The following is an 8,384-nucleotide window of genomic DNA, read 5'->3' as shown; positions in this document are numbered from 1 at the left end:
TGAAGCAAAGATCGAAGGCAACAAAGTGTTTATTACCTTTGTGTATGGAGATCCGGTAGTTGAATGCCGCGAGGATGTTTGGGAAAGACTTATGCGGATAAGCTTCAGACGGCAAGGAGCTTGGCTAATGGTGGGCGACTTCAATGAAATCACCAGTAACTCGGAAAAAAGAGGAGGTCGCAAAAGATCAGAAGCGTCCTTCCTTCCTTTCAAGAACATGATATCAACTTGTGGTATGATTGAATTCCCACACACTGGAAATTTCTTTTCATGGTCAGGCAGAAGAAGATCAGGGAGAGTTCAATGTCGCTTAGACCGTGCACTTGGAAACGAAGATTGGCACCAAGTGTTTTCCCACACTGATGTGGAGTATCTACTTAGATGGGGATCTGACCACAGACCTGTTATGGTACGAATAAAATCAAAAGAGTCGACTGGTCGTATAGGCTTCAAGTTTGATCGGAGATGGCTAGGGAAGGAGGGATTCGCTGAAACGGTGAAACACGGCTGGGGGCAAGAGGATCCGAGAGAGCCGACTAGTATATTTGAGAGGATAGGCTGGTGTAGAAAGCAATCTCCAAATGGAAAAGAAGAAACACATCAAACAATTTGAAGCTGATCGAAAAACTTAAGATGGAGCTGGATAGAGCACAAGGTAATGACAATATGTCCAGTGAGGAAGAGCTAGAGCTAAAATGGAAATTATGTGAAGCATACAGAGAGGAAGAACTCTTCTGGAGACAAAAAAGTAGAGCCATTTGGCTAAGGGAAGGAGATAGGAACACGAAGTTCTTCCATGCGAAAAAAAGCAGCGCCGAGCCCGGAATCGTATCACCAAACTGATGGAACTGATGGACTCACTGGGGAACTGGGTGGAGACAGAAGAGGGCATAGAAGGATTAGCTAATAACTATTTTGATACTCTTTTCACAGCTTCAGAACCGAGTAACCGAGACGAAGTTTTCCGGTACATTACCACGTCGGTTACTCAGGAGATGAATGCAACTTTGATGAGAGAGCCGAATGAGGCCGAGATAAAAGAAGCCGTATTCGCTATAAACCCAGAAAAGGCGCCGGGACCTGATGGGATGACCAGTTTATTTAATCAACGGTTCTGGAAAATAGTGGGAAAAGATATCGTGAAAATGGTTCAAGCCTTTTTCGCCTCGGGAGAGCTAGACGATCGCATAAACCAGACCAATATCTGTTTAATACCAAAGACGGAGCGTCCAAGGAATATGTCAGAGTTCAGACCAATAAACTTATGCAATGTAAGCTGTAAGATCATCTCAAAAGTCCTCTCATCGCGCCTGAAGAAAGTGCTTCCGAAGCTAGTTTCAGAAACACAATCGGCCTTTGTGGCTCGTAGACTTATTACAGATAATATCTTAGTGGCGCAGGAAATGTTCCATGCTCTGCGAACGAATCCAAGCTGCCAAGGAAAATTTGTAGCGATCAAAACGGATATGAGTAAGGTGTACGATCGGGTAGAATGGAGTTTCCTCGAAACCTTAATGGAGAAGATGGGTTTTGATGATAGATGGATCCAGTTGATCATGCGATGTATATCATCAGTCTCTTACAAAGTCCTCATAAACGGAGAAGCAAAAGGAAACATCATACCGTCGCGTGGCCTGCGACAAGGAGACCCGTTATCTCAGTTCCTCTTCATACTATGCACAGAAGTTCTGATATCGCAAATACAACATGCAGAAAGGGAGAAGAAGATCACAGGTATAAAAATTGCAAGGGAGAGCCCACCGATCTCACATTTACTCTTCACGGACGACAGCCTCTTCTTTTGTAAGGCTGAACAAAGCGAATGCAGTGAACTAATGAGACTCATTGACGTCTACGGAAAAGCCTCAGGACAACAACTGAATAAGTCAAAATCTTCAGTTATGTTCGGTTCTAAGGTTGTGGCGTCCTTAAAAATTGACCTGAAAAGGTCGCTCGATATCAACCAAGATGGAGGGATGGGCATGTACCTCGGCTTACCAGAGAAAATTTGTGGATCCAAGAAGCAAGTCTTCAGCTTCGTACAAGAAAGATTAAACGACCGTACTAACTCGTGGTCATCGAAGCTGCTATCCAAGGAGGGGGGGAAGAAGTTCAAATCAAGTCTGTGGCCTAGGCTGTCCCCTCATATGTAATGTCCTGTTATCTTCTTCCATTAGGAATCACTAGAAATCTTACTAGCGCAGTCTCCCGATTCTGGTGGACTACAAAGAGTGAAAACAGAGGTTTGCACTGGGTGGCTTGGGACAAGATTTGTATTCCTATGGATAGGGGAGGACTGGGATTCCGAGATTTCCATGATTTCAACCTTGCACTCTTAGCCAAACAGCTATGGAGACTTCTCAAATATCCAAATTCTCTCTTGGCGCGGGTGATGAAAGGAAGGTATTATAGACATACAAATCCAATGAATGTAGATAAAGCCTCAAACCCATCGTATGGCTGGAGAAGTATCCTAGCAGGGAAACAAGTCCTACTACAAGGACTAAGGAAGAGAATCGGAAATGGGTATGAAACTAGGGTCTGGGAAGAACCATGGCTCCCTACGTCTCCTGCAAGACCCCCACTCTGCTGCGATAATGCCAGAGACGATCATCTACGAGTTCACCATCTCATCGATACAGAAACCAATACATGGAACTCGGATATGTTGAGTACTTTTGTAGCAGCCGCAGATATACCTCGGGTTGAATCGATACGGGTGAGCCGCACAGGAAGAAGAGACTGCTACAGCTGGGACTTTACTAAGTCCGGCACATACACGGTAAAATCTGGTTATGCAGTAGCTCACGCTCTTCGGACACGAACTATCCAGCCACTGGTGTCTGAACCCAGCACAACTGATCTTAAAAAAGCAACATGGAAGATCAAAGCGCCAAGGAAACTGAAGCACTTTATCTGGCAAGCTATCTCTGGATATGTCGCTACGGCGCAGAACCTAAAAGACCGCCACTGTGCACCGGAAAGTACTTGCGTTCGCTGCGGAGCGGAGTCTGAAACTACTAATCACACATTGTTTGAATGCCCACCCACCCTACAGTGTTGGGCTCTTTCGCAAATCCCTACAGCTCTGGGGTTATTCCCGCGGCAATTTCTTTTTGAAAACATAATCTACTAGGGAGAGCAAAGGGACAAGGCGTAAATGTGGAGACGGCGAAAGTCTTCCCATGGATAATGTGGTATATATGGAAGGCGCGTAACGAAAAACTGTTCAATAACAAGGACATTACACCACCGGAAACGATCCAAATCGCCATGAGAGAAGCAGAGAGCTGGACGATTGCGCAACTCACGCCAGAAATGAAAGATATGGTGATGAACGAGGCACTTGAGGACGTACCTACAGAGACCCAAGCTCCGGAACCACCACAATGGATATGTCAGGTAGACGCTTCATGGATAAGTTCTCGAGAGACCACTGGTCTAGGTTTCGTGATAATAGACGCAGGAGCGGCAGCTCTGTTCGGGGCAAAGAGAGTAAACATGACGGAATCTCCTCTACATGCAGAGGCCGAAGGGCTCATATGGGCAATGCAGGAATCGCTAAACAGAGGATACATGTCATTGCATTTTGAATCAGATTGTCAACAATTAGTGAATCTAATACAACGAGATGATGAGGAGTGGCCGACATTGGCACCAGAACTGGACGAAATCAAAGCTCTGTGTACTAGCTTCGACACTTTCTCTATTGCTTATGTCTCACGGTCTCTCAACATCCGTGCGGATGGCCTGGCAAAAGGAGTCCGTTCACGCGATCTCAGGGTTTCTTATCTTCAAAGCTGCACTCCATGGTGGCTAGCCCCTGTTGCTAACCAAATGGAAGCAGTCTAAGTTTGGTTTTTTTTTTAGTTCGATGTCAAAAAAAAAATAAAGATAAGTATTATCAAAATGTAACCAAGAACAAATATTTTTTGTATATGCACATTTTCATTTATGCATGGATTTGATATATACATGTTGTTTATATAATAAACTAGTACCGGCCCGCCCTACGGGCGGGATGAAAATTTGAAAATAATTTAAATAGTTAGAGTAAATATTTAATATAAGTTTTTTAATTAAAAAAAATATATTAGTTAAATTTTGTACATGTTATTTATTTGAAGACAAAATAAACCATGATATGTTGATAATTGTTTTTTTTTTCTCTTGGGATGGCATCACATCATTTCTTGTAATTTTCTGGAGTTTGATGAATTTAAAGAAACTCGTCAGAAAAACAAACTTGTAATTTTAGGTTAGGTAAATATATATATGAGAAAAATTTATTATTAGGACGGTTAATTGTTAGTCATATTAACCGAAAACAATAACATTAAAGTATTGCATATCGACATGTTGTGCTGTTTAAATTTGATATAAACCAATAATTTGACTTATGTGTAAGTTTCAATATGATGTTTTTCATTACAATGGGAAATATAAAAAATCTTAAATAAGACATAGTCGTCTGTTGAGAAAATTTAAAATAAAACAGAATTGTGAGTCTCTGCGGCCTTGTATATACGCTGCTTTCACTGCAAGTCGTGAGGTGTTCCAAGTGAACTGTGCAAAGGAATGATGTGCTTAGTTTCTATAAACGAAATCAGGTTGATACTGATATATAAACTAAATGTTTAGTGCTAACCTGAGAGCCTCAGACATCCTTGAAGATTTTCTTGTAGAATACCGACATGACTACTGGCTGTAGATACAATCTATGTTTTTACATGCAAAGGCTTTTCGTGACTCTCGGTCAAAAAGAATCTTTACTCTTGAGAGCTTTAGACAAAGTGTAGCTCTTCAACTCCCTGAGACAAAAGCTGATTATTATGTCTCATAAATTGATCCTCTTTAGCTTGTTGATGATGTTTTGCTGAGTTAGGCTGCTCATTTTCGCGTTTATGAATAACTTGAAAGTTCTTGTATGATTACTGCTTATAAACAATGAAGTTAAGGTAGTATACAATGGATTGGAACTTGGTCTAACACTTGCAATGAAATAGTGTGTTTTGATTTATTAATTTGGATCTTAAGTCAGCAGAATCATGCTCTTCAACCAGGTTAACTTTAAGCCATCAGATCAGAGTATCAAAAATTCTTACCCCCATTCGGATATCCAAAACATTCATTACAGTTACAACTTTTCTTTTGTTCATGACAAACACAACTTTTACAGTTATACATACATAAGGAACAAAAGATCCATCACTAACCTTTTCTGCGACGAACACCATGTCAACCCCAATTAGCTTTCCTCCATTCTTAACATTCTAGATCCCCAAAACCAAAGCAGAAGTGTGACCGCAACCTGCTTACTACGCCCTGGCTTCAATTCGGAGAGATGGATTTGGGAATTTGCCATGACCGGGAGGTTCGAAATGGGGTAACGCAAAGGAGATAAAACCATTATGAGTTTCTATTTTGTCACCAAGTCCTTATATGCAGAGATCCTCCACGTAAAAGAATAGATTGTCGAACTGAATTAAAGTTAACTTAGTTGCAGTCACTGATGTCTGCTATTTTTTGACATCTGTTAACAATTTATTTTAAACACTTGCTACTGAATGAATATAGCTAAAGTAAAATACACATTTATATATATGAACAGATTAAACGAAACAAATGTTTTAAGCAAACAAACACCACTCTAATAAGCTTTACGCATTAGACATCATCTGTAACACTTAGGCTACTTCAATATAGTGAAGTCTAGAGCTTTTTAAACAAAACACTAAAGAGCTTATATACAAATAAATATATAGAAAGTATAACAATAATATGTAGCATTTCTCAAAAAAAAAATCACTAATCTGTAGCAACGGATATAAAAAAAAAGTAATGTAGTCTCTCCTCCCTCTTGTACAGACAACACTATAGTAATTTAAATACTCTTCTATTTCCACTATTTGAGCAAAAACTTCTCATTGAGACACCTTGCCATATATCCCATTCCATCCACACTAAAATGCACCGTTGATCCCACGATGCTAACCTTGGATAAGCATGCACTATTGTTGTTTTATCGTCTTTCACTTCGACCTGAAGTATAGACTCTAATTTCCACAATAACTTCCCATTGTTGGACTAAACACTCCTCTGCTAACTCACAGTACAACCTAATCTCTTCAAGCTTTTATTTCCAATCAAGAAACTGGTCTATGATCTCTTCTATCTTTGCTTTCTTCACCAACTTTTTCGCACATTTGATCAATTCACTTTCTTGAAATATATGGATCAATGAGTAGTGTCCCGCATAGTACCTTAAGAATCACTGCAAACAAAGAGAGTAAACATCAGATTTCCTCAGTAATTGGTACCTGGTCAAGTACATAACCAAAACTTCCTTTCACAGCTAGACTCACATATGTCTGGTCAAGATATGGACCAGTCTTAGGGAGTCCCAATTCTGAAACTTTGGCCATGAACTTCTCATCCAAGAGAACGTTAGCAGATTTCACATCGCGTATGTGATGGCTCTTGCAAAACCTGTATGGAGATAGTCCCTCTAGCTGCACCAACGCATATCTCCAGCTTGTGTCTGCAGCTCACTTTGGGTTATCCAAGTCATAATATGGTTCTTAACCGTTCCTTTTCCATATACTCGTACACCATGATCATCTTGATGTTCTCATTGCAGTACCCGATTTAAGGAACCAAATGCATGTGTCTTAACTGAGACAGTATATCGATCCCTATCCTGAATATTATTGATGCCAAGCGGGTTAGTATTTTCTGTGTGTGGAAAAAGATACTTTACATTATGGGTTAGTAACAAAATATAAGTGTCAGTAGCATCGACAGTGACTAAGAACTATTATCCTAAGCACTTTCTAAAACTATAAGAGAACATTGTGCAACATAGAAGAATAGAAGAAGATTTACAAATATTCACAGAATAAAGCTGTCAGTGAGATCTCCCTATAAAGCAACAATCAACCTGCACAAAAAATAAAGAAACAAATGTTCTGTATACATCGACAAAGAAAAAGATATGCATAACAGAACTAAAACTAATTCGCTCAATTAATTCAACAGAAACAGCACCCTACTGGAGTCATGATTTCTCCAACAACAATTGGCTTTATCATCACAAAGTCTAAATTAAAGAAAAATAAGCAAACATAATAAAAGAGAGATGCATCAAACAGGACGCACCAGCCACTCTCGAGATGTTTCGTACATCAAAAGTCTCCCTAGTTCTGCTATTGCATTCCCTGAAAGAATGCTCAAAAGAACTAAGGTTTCAAAGAAAGACATATACTTTACGTAGGAAACTGAAAACATGTTCCTGTATACTTATTTTTAAACTCAATAGTACAACCTAACAGTGGTTGCATCGGTACAAACCCTGAAATCAAAATTATATATACTCACTGAAAATAGGAGAGGGAGTTAGGCAAGGGAGAAACCAGATCTGTTAGCTCATCAAAATCGGTTAGATCACTAAACTGGATCAGGAAAGGAGAGTCTGTCAGCCTGTAATTCTGAGTACATCGGGCAACATCGAAACCGGAGAGGAAAAACATCTTCCCGGCGGCGAGCTTAGACCGGAATCTCGGAAGGCGGTTAGCATAGATAGTGGCTTGCATTATGGTCGCCTGCTCAGAATTGATATTTCACAAAAACAAAATTCAGACAGAGGAGCAAAGCAAAAATATACAAAATAGCAAAAAAAAAAAAACTTACTGTCGATCGTGAGCATGTCGACCCACATCAGGTCACCGCCGCGTTTCACATTCTGGGCCTCCCAGTATCGCAAGAGCCTTGCCTCGACGACGGATGAGCACTTGCCGCCGGACTTCAGATCAGAAAAGAAAACTCTGGTATTAGCCATATCACAGTGAATTTGATAGAGATGAGAGAACTGAGAGATATGAACAGAGTATGAGCTCTAGCAGAGCAGCACCCACCTCTATTTATACTGTTTAGAGACCGCCTTTCACAAATCATTGAAGATGAATCGTGGAGGGATGATCAATTCGATTTACCACGCAGCCATTAATAAACCGTTTCAAATCGAATGAAGAATCGCAGGAGTCCCGCATCACGGCCGCATCGTAGAAGAAGATCAAATTTCGTTTTTTTTGTCGTATCCTTATTAGGGTTTCCGTAATTGTCATTAACAGACTGGACCGAGTCGACGAAACAAAAAAGAAAGCCCAAGACAACTCCTTTTAATGAAACGACGCGGAGAGAAGGTGGACACGTGTCGCGACCGTACGAAGCGAGTTTCCTAGGTGGAATCCAACGTGGAGGCCCTAAGGAGAGAGTAAACTTAACTTTATATATAAAGATCTCTAATTACATTTAAATAAAATAAAAAAAATTTGTTAGAGATTTAAGTGAATCTTTACAACCGTTTAAGTGAACTACTACAATTG

At 40.3% G+C, this 8,384-nt stretch overlaps 1 long non-coding RNA gene across 4 annotated transcripts; it reads right to left on the bottom strand.

Annotated features, from left to right (window-relative positions):
* Window positions 1–5,769: 5,769 nt before the first annotated feature.
* On the bottom strand, window positions 5,770–8,144 carry LOC106310631. Of its 4 annotated transcripts, XR_001263831.1 has the most exons (7): window positions 7,914–8,125; window positions 7,690–7,801; window positions 7,378–7,601; window positions 7,159–7,217; window positions 6,886–6,940; window positions 6,366–6,700; window positions 5,770–6,274 (listed from the first exon to the last, which is right to left on the bottom strand). It is a non-coding gene; the product is annotated as an uncharacterized LOC106310631 (long non-coding RNA). The 4 variants fall into 4 exon arrangements; XR_001263828.1 differs by having other exon boundaries at window positions 7,159–7,601; window positions 7,914–8,144; XR_001263829.1 differs by having other exon boundaries at window positions 7,159–7,601; window positions 7,690–7,823.
* Window positions 8,145–8,384: the final 240 nt, after the last annotated feature.

Source organism: Brassica oleracea, chromosome C8 (assembly GCF_000695525.1).
Source record: "Brassica oleracea var. oleracea cultivar TO1000 chromosome C8, BOL, whole genome shotgun sequence".
Classification (NCBI taxonomy): Eukaryota; Viridiplantae; Streptophyta; class Magnoliopsida; order Brassicales; family Brassicaceae; genus Brassica; species Brassica oleracea.
The sequence above is the reverse complement of the archived record's forward strand: the minus strand, read 5'-3'. Positions and strand labels throughout refer to the sequence as shown.